The sequence below is a fragment of the Myotis daubentonii genome, chromosome 1 (genome assembly GCF_963259705.1).
Source record: "Myotis daubentonii chromosome 1, mMyoDau2.1, whole genome shotgun sequence".
In the NCBI taxonomy this organism is placed as follows: Eukaryota; Metazoa; Chordata; class Mammalia; order Chiroptera; family Vespertilionidae; genus Myotis; species Myotis daubentonii.
The window spans coordinates 141,764,668-141,780,479 of NC_081840.1; the positions used below are offsets into that span (position 1 = coordinate 141,764,668).

A 15,812-nucleotide genomic window follows, 5' to 3' on the forward strand; every position below is an offset into this window, starting at 1 on the left:
TATTTCTTTCACCAGGTAGGGGAAGTTTTCTGTCATTATTTCTTCAAATAGGTTTTCAATATCTTGCTCTCTCTCTTCTTCTGGCACCCCTATAATTTTGATATTGGTATGCTTGAAGCTGTCCCAGAGGCTCCTTACACTATCTTCATATTTTTGGATTCTTTTTTCATTTTGCTTTTCTGGTTGGGTGTTTTTTGCATCTTCGCATTTCAAATCTTTGCCTTGATTCTTGCGATCCTCTAGACTGCTGTTGGGAGTCTGCATAATATCCTCTATTTCAGTCGGTGTATGCTTAATTTCCAGTTGGCCCTTTATCATAACATCAAGGGTCTGACTAGATTTCTTGAGGATCTCACTACATTTATTGGCGGTCTCACCAGTCTTTTCGAGTGTCTTACTAAATTTATTGGCGGCTTCTAGAAAGTTCTTGAAAAACCTTAAAATTGTGGTTTTGAATTCTATATCCAATAGTTTGCTTTCTTCCATTTCTGTCAATTGTGTCCTGTTTCTTTGTCTCCACATTTTTTTATGCTTCCCTATGTTGGTAGAGTGGTTTTCTGTGCTAAGTGTCCTCTAGAGCCCAGTGGTTCAGCCTCCCCAATTACCTGAGGAGGACACTCTTGGTGCACCCCCTTGTGGTCTTTGTGCACAGTCTTGTTGTAGTTAAGCCTTGATTGTTGTAGTTAACACTGGGAGGGAATGACCTCCATGCCAATTGGCTGTGAGAATCAGCTGTGTCTGCAGTGGGAGAACTTCTGTGCTGGAGACACCCCTCCGGGGCAAGACTTGCTTCAGTGGGGCTTTAGTGCTCACTGAGTCTTCCCCCTGAGTGTGTCCTTTATGGTTCCATGGAGCTGCAAACTGGATGGTCCCACTCTGACCTCTGGGTTTCCTGGCTCCTGGATCTCTAGGGAGGTGCTAATCTAGCCTTTGCCTGAGGCTATCCAGCAAAAGCCTCCCTGCAGGGCTTGGGCGGGTCCCACGGGATCCACAGGGCAGAGCGAGCAGTTATGGCTGCTCTCAGTCCTGCCCTCAGAGGCTCTGCTTCTCAGTGTCCCGACAATCGCTGCAAGCACCCCCGAGAGAAAGCTGCCCTCCAGTTCCGACCAATGCCAGACAGTCCCGCTTCTCCCGTATGAGTCTGGGTCCCCAAAGACTCACCCAGAACTGGAGCTCAGAGCCTGAGACTCCCTCCCGATTGCAAAAGACAACAGCTTCTTCAGCCGCCAGCCCGCTCTGCATGCACCTCCGCACCTTAGTATTTTACTTCCGCACTGCGCCTCCTCTGAGTCTCCGTATGCTTTTCTCTTTCCTTCTAGTTGTAGAATTTCCACTCAGCCAGCCTTCCTGTGGTTCTGGATGATGTCCGTTCTATCTTTTAGTTGTGCGAGGCAGCAATCTCCGGTGTTTACCTATGCCGCCATCTTGGTTTCTCTCACCCATGGGTCTTAAAATATTCCCGTCATTCCAAGACCAATGTCCAACCACCACTTTCCTGCATGTTTGTGAAGCAGAAACCCCTTTGTCACTGGACTTCTCCCCACAGCCTGGCATCTGGGAGGCTCGGATTTCTTAGAAATCAGAGGCGATTCCCGCCCGGCAGCGGTGAGTGGAGGCAGAGCAGAGCTGGTGGCCTGGCCACGGGCTCTCATCCAGCACAGGCACAGGGCTCCTCCTTCCCGGCAGGGGACCGAGGCAGCTGCGCATCAGCCTGAGAGGCCGGCCCTGCCAGCAGCGAGGCGGGGCGATCCCACCCTGATGTGCGTGTACCTGGCTCACCACCATCCAGAGGGCACCTGGCTCTTCCTGACAGGTTTCCTGCAGGAGAAGTGGAGAGAGCCGCCCACAATGATGGCTTCCCGAGACCTGCACAGCACAGAGCGAGCTGAGGCGCTGGCCTAGTTTTGTTTTTTATTTTGGCCTAAATCGATCCTTTAGACTAGAAATACCTTCTGTAATTGATGGCGAAGGCATTATTTTCTAATATTTTGTGTTTGCCTAAAGAGCTTGTATAATACTGAGTTAATGGCACTCAAAACTCTTAGCAATGTGAAGATGCAAATATATTATAATGCCTTTCAAAACACAGCTTCGCTTTAGAAGGTAACTTGCTGAGAAAATGCTTATAACAGTGGGATGACATTATTCATCTTTGTGAGGTGCTAGTTGGAAAGCTACAATGTTATTGCTTAAGAGTGTATTTGTTTATAGATGGACATTTATAACTGCTCTGGGGGATGAAATTTTGTGAAAATATCCACGTGTAAAGGTCTCCCCATTGGCCTACTTACATGGTATAAACATGTTTTCTTGGCATGGGGGCCAGGCTACTGATGCTAAACAAAATGTGACTGTTAAAAAAGATATGCAATAACTCATGATCACAGTTGGCTTTTGTCAGGTTTAATCAGTTTGAAGAATAAATTAGTGGTGCTTTGAAAATCTTATGAAGTATTCCTTGTAAAAAAGCCAATTAATTTGCATTTTCTAAAGAACAGAATTAAATGATAGCTAATCAAACATAGAATTTAAGTATTATTATTATTATTTAAAAATATATTTTATTGAATTCATAGAAGAAGGGAGAGGGAGAGAGAGATAAAAACATCAACGATGAGAAAGAATTATTGATAGGCTGCCTCTGCATGTCCCACACTGGGGATTGAGCCCACAACCCCGGGCATGTGCCCTGACTGGGAATCGAATTGTGACCTCCCAGTTCATAGGTTGATGCTCAAGTACTGAGCCACGCCAGCCAGGCAGAATTTAAATATTATTAAATGTTAAGAACATGAATACACAAATATACAGCTTACATGTGCATATGTTTATTAGATAGCTTCTAAATGATCTAAAAGCCTATTCTACTTATGTTATCAAGCCAAAACTCTAATTTCACAGCAGTCAATTTGTCAATCTGAAAATGGGGTGAGATGGTGAGAAGAAAAATGAAATGCTAGATATGAGTATGAAAGAAAATCTTGCTATATTATTTCTTAATTGAGATTAGCATGTTGAAGACTTTGAAAGATACTTTATTTAGGAAAAACAAGTCTTATTTTCCTGGATAGAAAATTTTGGAAACAGCATGTGATACTGTTATTGTTGTAATTAGCATGTTCTTAATATTAATAAGAGAAGAGAGGAGAGGGGAGGCCAGACTTAGAAGCATTGTCATCTGGGCAGTGTCACCGGGAAGCTACAGCTTCACACTCCCCAAGAAACCATTGGTCCATTCCCTGGGGGAAGGAATTGAACAAAGGAGGAGATGAGCACATGCACAGTGAAGGTGGGGTGACATAGAGAAAGTGCTTGCCTGTGAATCTAGCCCGGGAAAAAGATCATTGGCTAGAAGGGTGAAGCCGCTGCAAATGTGCAAAATCTTAGAAGGTTAAAGTTCCCGAACAAAGAGTTCCCTTCTCTTCCTCTTGCCTTTTGGTTCCCTCTTACTCTCTCTTGCTCTGTGACCTCTGTGCTCATCTCCATAGCTATGCGGCCTTAAGCAGCCACATGGCCCAGGGCCAGGCAGACTCCACATGCAGGATGCTGGACTGGACTGTGGAGCAGAGACTCTGGGCATGGTCTTAATTCTAGACCTGCTTTAGACAAGATTGGACTTTTTCCATGGTAGGACAGAGGGAAATGGGACATTGGAAACCCTGGGGTTTAATTCCAGGGAAATAAAGATTACTCATCTTCCTGTGCGAGTCTCAGGAAAATCCTTTCCTTGCAACATCACAAGAACACCACTTCCACTGGTAACAGATGGGGATGCAGATGGTGTTTCACCAATAGCATTATGACTGTGTTAATGAGTGTCATATTAAATACTGTAGGCTTTCTTGCATTACTGAGATTAAAAAGATTCCATAACCAGTGGGTCAAAATCTTAGTTTTTAATAATAATAAAAAAAATTAAATAAGAGGGAGAAGACCGCCAACTAATGAGTTGGCTGGACCTATGTGGATAGTATGTTGGAAGGTCATTATAGGAAACCTGAACTGCCTGGTCAGAACTTAGAACTGTTTTGATCCCAAACTAATTTTACTTGAGTGAAAAAAGTAAGATTTTTCTTTCTTATAACAATTTCAAAAGGAATGAAATAGAGGGAAGAAGTGGGCTCATCAAATGAAAGGCAAATAATGTGATCAAAAATACACACATGCACACACATACACACGACATTAGTCCCTCAAGAGAGGGTAGAAAAAGTTATGGAAAGGGTATAAAAAAGAGGAAAACATTAGCAATCTGCCGGAGGCTAATTCCAGCAGGTCATAAATGCAAGATGTTTATCAAAAGGTTGATGAACCTTGGGGCTTCAGCAGGGCTGAAGATCTGCATGTTATTGCCTGCTGCCAGACAGCTGAGGGCAGTTCCCTCAACCTGATAATCTTTTACTGTTTACCAAACCTTACCTTTGATATGCATGTCTGCTTTGCTATAGGGCAAAGTGTGGGAATAAAAAGCCCTGGTCTGGAGATTTGGAGAGCTTAGTCACTAGAACTAAGTTTCCGTCTGGCTTTTCCCCACGCCTTCCAAATTCATATTTCTTCTCTAGCCTCTTCATTCATTTATGCACAGCCCCCTTTCCAGATTCCTGAACCCTAGTAAATGCTGAGAAAGACCCCAGCCACAATCCTCATTTTTGTTTTCTAAAAAATGTATTTTTAAATACTGCAGAAAAATTTTCTTTACTAATTTTTAAATGGAGTAAGTTAATACATGATGGTATATGAGCTATTTTAAAAACATTTAGAGTAACGATCAATGAAGACCTTCTTTAGTTTGGAGACTTTTGTTTATGCATGAAGCATTTTCTTCTTAATAAACAACTTTGGTGCTTCTTTGATACATTCTAGAAGCTCTGATATGATTACAGCAATCCAATGTAAGATTTTTAAAAACGCTTCTTAACTGCATAGCTACTGAACAACCTGAAGTAACTTGATGGAGTTATAATGCCAAGATTCATTTGCAATGATAACCACCATTACAACTTACAGCATTTGTTGAGAAGATGGGGTTGCCATCCTTTTTTGAGAGCAAATTGCCTGAGTGTAAGTGCCTCCTGAATATACTGTAGGACACCCTGTTTTGACATTATTTCCTCACTCTTTTCCCTGAAGTGATGACAGCTGTACCAAAATCCAGTGCTCAGGATTCCAATCGCAGTATCCATATTTTTAACCAAATCTTTAATTGTCTGCGCTGCACGACTATTCTGCCAAAACACAGGAGGGCAGCATCAGGCTAGGAGAGGACATTTTACCAAGGATTTTGCTTAGCTTGTGTCCAGGGCTTCTGAACTCTTAGGGTTGTTTCTTTTGTGACTGCTTTCCCCATGAGATCTTCACCCAAGGCAGCCATGTAGGTACCAGAATAAAAAACTTTTCCCATTAAAATGACTTTTTCTGAAAATAGAGCCTAGTCTGGGTGAGATGCTATTTTAGCATCTTATTAAAAGCCAAAGGTTGTATAAACCTCCTTCTGTTTAATACATGGTACATTTCTACTATTTTTTCATTCCTTTTAATTTGTCTCTATTTGCCATAACCTTTTAAAGCAGAATGTGATGAGAGCACTGGACTTCTATTCATAAAACTTGCTCTGAGTTACTTTTAAACGGCTTTACAACATGCCAAATAGCGTATATTTCTGCTATGCTACACAATCCTTTTCTTTGGAGACAAACCCTATGGACAGTTACTACCTTCGTGTTGGTCAGCTTGGCATACTAACTTCTAGAGGCCATACATGCATTTGATAACTACAGGGGATGTTAGGCTTAAAAAATAGGAGATGAGGGTTGTTTTAACCACACATCTCAGAACACTTTAGCAACGAAGATTTGGTCTACTTAGGAATCCGCTTGAGAGATAAACACTTCAGACCACAAACCTAACAAACATTCGGCTACACGTATCTTACAACAAAGATAACCCCACTCTGTTAAAACAGGCCAACATAGAACTAGGAAAGAAAAATGAGCCCGGCTTCAGTGCCTGAAGTATCACAGTTCATACACGTAGAGGGGGAAAGGAACCCGATCTTCCCTTTAAGTAGTTGCCATGCCATATATATTTTTAAAATGTTAACAAAAATAAAGGAAAAAGTCCTTGAAAATATATTATCCAAGGGAATGAAGGAAAAGAATTGAACACGTGTGTAGGTGTTCTCCAGGTGAGCTTTGTCTACGTCCTCCATGTGTGAGGTGTAGTCGTCTCCTTCCAGGGGCAGCATCTTTTTGGTCACAGCAGCACGGCTCTCATCAGCAGGGAGGCCATCTTCATTGATACCAAGACCAAGCTTGATCATCCTGTAGATCCTGTTAGTGTGTATCTGGGTCTTCCAGACTGAAGCCAGAGGACAGGAGCACAGTCTCATAGAGCAGGATGATCAGATCCTTCAAAGACTTGCCATTCTTGTCTGCTTCTTCTGCCTTAAGGTCTCAATGATGGAATAGTCTGGGTTTATCTCCAGGTGTTTCTTTGCTGCCATGTGACCCCTTGTTGAGTTGTCTCTCAGGGCTTGAGCCTTCATGATTCTCTCCATGTTTGCTGTACAGCCATGTGCTTGTGACAATGTAGCATGGGGATGTCACCAATCGGTTTGATACGACCACCTTTTCTACTTTTTTCTCCAAGGTGTCCTTCATGATTTTGCACAGGTCAAACTTGTTTTTTTTCTCTCCCTGTTTCTTTTTCTCTTCTTCATCTTCTGGAAGTTCCAAGCCCATTTTGGTGACTGACACTAAGGTCTTCCCATCAAACTCCTTCAGCTGCTGCACACAGTACTCATCAATAGGCTCGATCATATAGATCACTTCTAGGTCATGCTTCCAAATGCGCTCCACGAAGGCCGAGTTAGCGACCTGTGATGAGTTGGTCTCCCCTGTGATGTAGTAGATGTGCTTCTGGTTCTCCTTCATTCTTATGCAGTAGGCCTTGAGGGAGACCATCTCATCACCAGAAGCAGATGTGTACTATCTTAATAGCTCAGAAAGCTTCTTCTGATTTTGAGAATCTTCATGAATTCCAAGCTTAATATTTTTAGAGAACTGCTCATAAAGCTTTTTGTAGTTCTCCTTATCTTCTGCCAGTTCTAAGCATTTTTGACCAAATTCTTTCTGATAACTTTCAAAATTTTGCTTTGTTGCAACATCTCCTGGGAAATATTTAGAGAGAGATCTTCAGAGTCCACCATACCTCTAATGAAGTTCAGGTATTCAGGGATCAGTTCCTCACAGTTATCCAGGATGAAAACTCTGTGAACATACAACTTAATGTTGTTCTTTTTCTTTCTGTTTTCAAACAGGTCAAAGGGAGCACATCTTGGGACAAAAAGAAGGGCTCTGAATTCCAACTGTCCTTCAACTGAAAAATGCTTCACTGCCAAGTGATCTTCCCAGTCATTAGTCAGGCTCTTGTAGAATTCCCCATATTCTTCATTAGTAATGTCATCAGGATTTTTGGTCCAAATTGGCTTTGTTTTGTTCAGTCTTCTTGATCTTCTTTTTCTTCTTGTTACCATCCTTCTTTTCTTCTTCCTCATTGTCAGAACCAACATCTTCAATTTCAGGCTTGTCTTTAGATTCTTTTTCTTCTTTTTCTGTCTCTTTTTCTTCTGCCTCATCATCACTGACTTCTTTTTTTTTTAATATTTTTATTGATTTTTTACAGAGAGGGATAGAGAGTTAGAAACATCTATGAGAGAGAAACATCGACCAGCTGCCTCCTGCACACCTCCTACTGGGGATGTGCCTGCAACCGAGGTATATGCCCTTGACCGGAATCGAACCTGGGACCTTTCAGTCTGCAGGCCGATGCTCTATCCACCCAGCCAAACCGGTTTTGGCATCACTGACTTCTCTATCATACTCCTTCTCCACAAAGAGAGTAATGGGGTAGCCAATAAATTGAGAGTGTTTCTTCATGATTTCTTTGATCCTTCTCTCCTCCAAGTACTCCGTCTGGTCCTCTTTCAGGTGCAGGATAATCTTTGTCTCCACGACCCATGGATTCCCTATGTCAATCCTAACTGTGAAGGATCCTCCTGCAGAAGACTCCTAGGCATACTGCTCATCATCATTGTGTTTGGTGATCACAGTCACTTTCTCAGCAACCAAATAGGATGAATAGAACCCGACACCAAATTGGCCAATCATAGAGATATCTGCACCAGCCTGCAAAACTTGCATGAACGCTTTGGTCCCAGACTTGGCAATAGTACCCAGGTTATTGATCAAATTGGCCTTGGTCATTCCAATTCCAGTATCCACAATAGTGAGGGTTTGGTCTTGCTTATGTGGAATGAGATTGATATGCAGCTCTTTCCCAGAGTCTAGTTTACTGGGATCTGTCAAACTTTCATATCTGATCTTGTCCGAGAGCATTGGATGAGATTGAAATAAGCTCCCTCATAAAGATCTTTTTATTTGAGTAGAAAGTATTGATGATCAATGGCATCAACTGGGCAATTTCTGCCTGGAAGGCAAATGTCTCCACTTCCTCCTCCTCCATCGGTTGGTCATAGGTCTGGGTTTCCTCAGGCATCTTGGCTTAAGGGTCCACAAAGGCTCCACAGCAACACCACACAAGGATGCAGAATCCCCTTTCTACTATTTAGCTCAGAATAGTCTAACTCTGAAACATAAATATTTAGATACTGTGCTTTATAATGTGGACAAAAAAAGGGGCTGTATGGAAAGTAACCTCACAGGGTGACCTAATCAAAAATTCCCAACTGGTTAGGTCATGGTAGGTAGGAATACCTCAGGCATATAACTTCTTTAGTAAAAGGTTATCTTTGCCTTAAGCAAGTCCTGTCCACCGGTTTTGTGCATTTAGGTTAATACATCCTTGAAATGCCTTTCTTCAGACCCCTTCGTCTAAATGGTGACAACTCTTAAGAGAGCTTGTAGTATAAAAATTATGTCTTCCCCAATAAATTCAATAAAAAGGGAAATAAAAGGAGACAGCATGTAATCTTAACTGTTTTGTAATTCCAATTCACCTTGCTTTCTCCCACTTTATGTAATCTTCCTTTTGCTCCCTCCTTAATTCCAGATGTGTAAAAGAAGTTGCAAACTGTCAGTTTGTTCAGATCTTTCTTGCAGAGGTATCCTTTATTTATTCGAATAAATTTTTATAAACACTTTCTACCAGTTTGGATATTCCTATGGTCTATAGTAATAAGACATATATATTTGATCTTACACACAGAACTCCTAAAACCCTTGGGGTTTCCTAAGTAATAAAAGCAATAAAGACATCTTTTGTTATATTAATGAGGTGACGTTTGGAAAGCATGTAGGATGGGGGCTGGTTACTAGGAGAACCAAACCTGTGACTAGAAGGTTGGGACTTTTGTCCCACTCCCCTGACCTCCTGGAAAGGAAGAGAGGCTGGACGTAGAGTTCAATCAACAGTGGCCAATGATTTAATCAATCATTACTATGTAATAAACCTCCAGAAAAACCATAAAGAGGTTCTCAGAGCTTCTAGGTTGGTGAACACGTGGAGAGTAAGGAAGAGTGACACACCTGAGAGGGCATGAAAACTCCCCACCTTTTCTCCTTATCTTGCCTTAGGCATCTCTGCCATCTGGCTATCGGAGACCTATTAACTAAAATGTTTTTCTGAATTCTGTGCAAATTCACTGAATCCAAGGAAAAGGCCATTGGAATTTCTGAACCAGTCAGAAGCATAGGTAACAACTTGGACTATCAACGGACATCTGAAGTGGGGGTGTAGGGTACAGTCTTATACACTGAACACTCAACCAGTGATATTTGATATATCTTCAGGTAGATAGTTGTCAGAATTGAGTTAAGTTATAGGACACTCAGCTGGTATCAGAGGATTGGTTGTTGGTGGAGGGATACTCCCTATTCCACATTGGGATTAAGTCCAGGAATTCAAAAAGAAATAGGAAAGATACTAGATATAGAATATACTATCATTATTCTGTCCTTGGTTAAAATTTCTCATCTTTAAAAGACATTGTGGTCTGGCTGGCATGGCTCAGTGGTTGAGCATTGACCTATCAACCAGGAGGTCACAGTTCAATCCCAATCAGGGTTCTTGTCTGGGTTGCAGCCTCGATCCCGAGTGTCGGGCATGCAGGAGGCAGCTGATCAATTATGCTCTCATCATTGTTGTTTCTCTCTCTCTTTCTCTCCCTTCCTCTCTGAAATCAATAAAAATATATTTAAAAAAAGACATTGTGAGACTATGATTAAAACATTAATGAAATAATGTATGAAAATCATGAGTAAGTCTTTTCTCTAATTTGTGAGTTTGAATGATGAGAAGGAAACAGATGATATCCACATGCCATGGCTGTTGAGCATTTGTTAATAAACCTAGGGTATCTGGAAATTATTACTGCAGGTGTTAGAGCTTTGGAGAAAAGACCAACTACAAGAACTCTGATTCTGTTCTTAGATTGCAAGGAAGCAGAAACTTAGGGAATTCAGCTTTCATTTGACCTGTTTTCCATGCTGAGGAAGGAGGTTCCTTCTTCAGATAGAATTGAAAACCCCTTGGCCTAAAGAAAATAGTTTCCACATTCATTCAGGCACACACTCTAATTAGCATGTGACAAAAAGATGCTCACCTGGTGAGCACATGATAAAAGCTCCTATTAACATAATTCATCCCACCCTGGATACTTCCAAATTTGTTTTAAACATATTTTGTTGAATCGAAGGCACCAGTGGTTCTAAGATTATTTAATGCATGAATGAGATAGAAGAAAGTGACATAATGCTAAGGTCTTAGGGTCCTAAGACCCTAAAGTGCATCTCTATGTCAGAGAAAATGTGCATCTTCAAAAAGAAGAAATACAGTTTGCTAACCTCCTCTGCACCTGAATCCAAGTCCTTCCTAGGTTGGGGAGGTTTAAACCTCATCGAAGCCTTAAATGAGCTACAAAATTGAAATGAATGTTGCCAGGGCTGACCAGTAAACCCTGAGTGATGGATGAATGGATTATTCTGACACAACATTTGCTGTGAAAGAGAGGCTAAGGGAAAGCCTGGCCAAAGGGACCAGGCAGCCCCAATTGCCTGCCTTGTTAGGCTTATATTGCAGTTTTATCTTTTAGATACAATCAGGAGGGTGAGTAATCTTGGGAGGACACATGTGTTTGCATTGTCCTCAAGGCAAGAGCACCCAAAGATTAGGCATGAGGATTCCAGTAAACATCCGGGGGTCTGCACATGCACAGGCTTGTTTGGAAAGGTCAAGGAATAATTAGGGGCACCACCTTCGACACTCCCCTAAGTCAGAATTCTGATAAACAGGGCAGGTGGCCTTTCACACACTTCCCTTTTCTTAGGATGTCCTCCTTACAAACTTTCTAACCAAGTCTCATGTTCTCCCCAAAGGATAGAGCCACCTGAGAAAGTAGAATTACTAGAATGTTTAACAAAGAAAAGGTTCCAGGCAGCATCAGGGATTTAAGGGAGAAATAGTAGTTTATTTCTTGAGCTTTACAAATTGAGTTCAGTCTTGTGCTTTACAATGGATGTTTTAGAGGTATTATCTTCCTCTCCACCTACCCCAGTCTGTAGGAATCAGGTCACACAGGGAAGTTGCTAAGTGAAGGGACCTCCACTTCCCTTCCTTGGCCCTGGATGAGAGTATGTAATTTTATCATGGCAATCCTTCCTCCCCACCTTGAATATTTTGTCTTGTAATAAAATTTGTTCTTTCTGATAAGATGTAAAAGATTTTAACAATTCTTTCCCTAGGCCCTTTCTAAAGATTTTAACAATTCTTTCCCTAGGCCCTTTCTAAAAGTTCTCCATGGGAGAGAGTATCTAGTTCCCCAGGTTTCCCAATTTGGCATCTACACCGGGTTTCAATTTCCTTGGTGATATCTGCATCTGGAAGAAAGCCGCTTCCACTCTCCTGATCAATATTATTTATTTAACAATTATGTTTTGAGTGCATTCTATGTTCTGAGCATGGTTATATTATGAATCATGACATATTGAACATTACTATTGCAAATAATATGAATTAACTCTATTTGAGGAAAGATGTGAAGAAAGCATGGGAGTGAGCCATGTGGATTTCTGATGGAAAAGTGTCCCTGAGAGGGAATAGCAAAGGCACAGGCCTTGCAGCGGGAACATGCAGTGTGTTTGTGGAATAGGGCCATGAGGAATAGGCTGCGGTGGCTGGAGTAGAGTGAGCAGGCGGAGACTGGTAGGAGTTAAGAGCAGAGATGTTAGGAGAGGGTAGGCCAATGTATAAAATTTTGGTGTTTACTCTGAGTGAGATGGAAAGGCACTGAAGGAATTTGTACAAAAGAGTAACATACTCTAGTTTTATTTGAAAAGGATCTCTTACATGTAGAGGCAAAACAAAACAAAACAAAACTATAACATGAAAGGGTGGAGGCAATGAGACCACTTAACAGGCTAGTTCCATAATCAAAGAGAGAGGTTGTGGTGGCTTCTGCTGGTAGAGGTGGTAGGAGAGGGTCAGGTCCAGGACATATTTTGTAGGGACAGCTGCCAAGTTTAGATTGGCTGTGGGAGAGAGAGTGAAGAAGGACAATTCCATGAAGTTTGGCCTGAGTAGCCTGAACAATAAAACTGCCATTGACTGAGAAGGAAAAGCAGTGTAGGCAGAGCAGTTTGAGGGGGAGAATTACAAGATAGTTCAGTTTTGAACATTAACTTGGAGATGTCTAATTGATATTCAAATGGAGTTTTCTGCTGTTTAATGCCAAATGAGAATCTTACAGAAAGGCTAATATGTAGAGTATAAGGTTTATTAGTCTAAGTAGTCTTCCATTTGTCATGTTCTACATATTTATGGAGTGCAAGAGAGTGAGCTTGACACTAGATGCCTTTCACCATGTATGTAGGATATAAGAGACTGACTTTTGGTGATGGCTTTTTGAATTAGAGTGAGTCATGAATACTGATTATACAAGTCATATATTTCATCCTATTGTCCATCAAAGGAACACACACACAATAATCATTCATTACTTTTGACTAATAGTAGTTGCTTGTCCATTCAATCTATGGTACTTTGTTATGGCAGCCCTAAAAAATTAATACTGTAATAATAAATCTAAAAAATACTTAAAAAATAGTAGATGCTTGTTTGTCTAATCTTGTTAATACCTATTTTCTAGTATTTCCACTCTTTTCCATTTTTATCAATTATTCTGAATTATGTTGAGTTGTTAATTCCATGTAAGTGTTTGGTTTCTTCAAGTTTTGTTTTACATTTAAATGTATGAATGCATATTAATTTATTTTTATGTTACTTGAATTGCTTTTCGTTTTAGAAAAATAGACTGTTTGGTCATATCATATGCTGTTCCAAGCCTAGGAAACTCTTGGAACATTTAGCTTTCTCTCCACAACTTCCTTTGTGACAGAATCTAACTTGTAGATATAGTGCCAAGGGGACAATAAAGTATAGGCCTTTTAAGTATAAGCAAGGAATCTATAGCAGACATAAAAATAATGGAATGTCATCCAGTAAGAGTCCAGGCAAATGTGTTAGAGCTCATTCACATTTATGATTGTTCAACCCCAGGATGAGAAAGGAGAGAATTTATTAAGAATGGATAATTTTTAAAGCCCTAATTTTGACCCATATTCTTTTGAAGGTTATGTATTAAACCTTAATAAAATTCTAGTTTGACAACTGGAATTACCTACTTTGTTAGCATTCTTGAATTGTCATGTAATTTGCATTTTAAAATTTGTTGTTTTTCCAAGATTCTCTTTATTAATTCTGTTTATAATAAAAAGTGCCCTTGTTTTCTATTCAGTTCCCTTTTTAATAGTTCTAACAATGTATTTGGTAAAGATAAAAAGTAAAATGTTAGGAAGCAAAATGACATAAGTATATGAAACATGGAAAATTGTAACTAAGAATTCTGGCAGTATTTGGTCTTTGGAAATGAGACCTTCCAAGAGTGTTAAAAAAAATCTTTGTAAATTAATAGTATGTAAGCTTATTGAATCCATACAGTAATCTGTGATGTAGATACAATTACAATCACCATTTTACAGTTTTTAAAGTTTCCAAAGGCATAAAACTTCTACAATGTGCAATGGCCAGTGTGGCTCAGTTGGTTGGGTAATGTCCTATGCACCAAAAGGTTGCTGGATTGATTCCCAGTCAGGAAACATACCCAGGTTTTACTCGGGTTTTGGGCTCAATCCCTGGTAGGATATGCAGGAGGAAGCTGATCAATGTCACTATCACATCAAAGTTTCTCTCTTTCTCTCCCTCTCCCTTACCCTCTCTCTAAAAATCAATAAAAAACACCAAACTTCTAAAATGAGATTTTAATATCAGATCCTTGAATTTATGGCAGCCATCATTAAGATCACATGTTTTCACTTGGCTCCAGAGTGTTAAATTTCACTGAGTAGGTATTGGCAAAGATTGAGAGCTATTAAATTTATTCTTATTTCCCACAAAGAACTTTATTAAAATTGCTTTCAATATTTAGAAAATGGGAAATTTAAGGTTATTAAGAATCAAAGAAGAGATCACAAGAATGGCATGGTAGATATACTATTGCACTGCTGGTGGGAATGCAGACTGGTGCAGCCACTGTGGAGAACAGTATGGCATTTCCTCAAAAAATTAAAAATGGAACTTCCATTTGACCCAGTAATCCCACTTCTAGGAATATATTCCAAGAAAACAGAAAGAATATATGCACCCTATGTTCATAGCAGCACAACTTACAATAGCCAAGATTTGGAAACAGCCTAAGTGCCCATCAGCAGATGAGTGGATTAGAAAACTGTGGTACATCTACACAGTGGAATACTATGCTGCTGTTAAAAAAAGGAATTCTTTCCATTTGCAACAGCATGGATGGATCTGAAGAGCATTACGCTAAGCAAAATAAGCCAGTCAGAGAAAGATAAATATCACATGATCTCACTCATTTGCGGAATATAATGAATATCATAAACTGATGAACAAAAATAGATACAGAGACAAAGAAGCATTGAACAGACTGTCAAACTTCAGCAGGAAGGCAAGGGAGGGTTGGGGGAGGTAAGAGATCAATCAAAGGACTTGTATGGATGCATATAAGGGTAACCAATGGACACAGACACTGGAGGGGTGGTGGTGAGGGCATGTACCTGGGGGTGGGGGGTAGAGGAGGCCGGGGGGAAGTCAATGGGGGGAAAAGAGACATACGTACTAGTACTTCTATTTGTAATACTTTAAGCAATAAAAAAATTCCCTATGGAGATACAGATCTAAATGTGTTAATAGATCAATTTTTTAAAAAAGTATAATTTGCTCTGCATACTTTCACTTAAGGTAGGAGATGATAGAAATGATTGTGTTCATCTCTACTTTATGTGTGATGCTCTTTTATTCATTTGCTCTGTATTGGACCTGCAGATTTGCTCAGTTCTAATTACTCTCTTGCCCTCCTGCTTGCTGCTGCAGTTACAGCATCTGCATCTCTTGTACTGAAGCACCACTGACTACACCCATGGAGACTCTGGTTCCTGACACCACATCCAGATTCAAGTGAAGCGTGGGACAGGAGCCCAAGACCTGGTTTCTTCAGCAGCTGACTCGGAGGCACTGTGCAAAGATTAATCCTTGGCACACGTTTTAACCAGTGAGATTCCAGAGATGGGAAACTGGCAGATTAATTTCTTTCCCTTCCTCTACCTGATGGACTCTTCCAAGGCACAATGATTTTATGGAAGCTGGAAACGTTCTTCATGATAAGAAATCAACCTTCATTTTCTTTAAAGCTATGGGTGGCTCAGCAGTTTATTCCTTGC

The 15,812-nt window shown here is 40.5% G+C and overlaps 1 pseudogene; it reads right to left on the minus strand.

Moving 5' to 3' along the window:
- Window positions 1-5,804: 5,804 nt before the first annotated feature.
- LOC132214343 (heat shock protein HSP 90-alpha-like) lies at window positions 5,805-8,606 on the minus strand (annotated as a pseudogene).
- Between the last annotated feature and the right edge of the window lie 7,206 nt (window positions 8,607-15,812).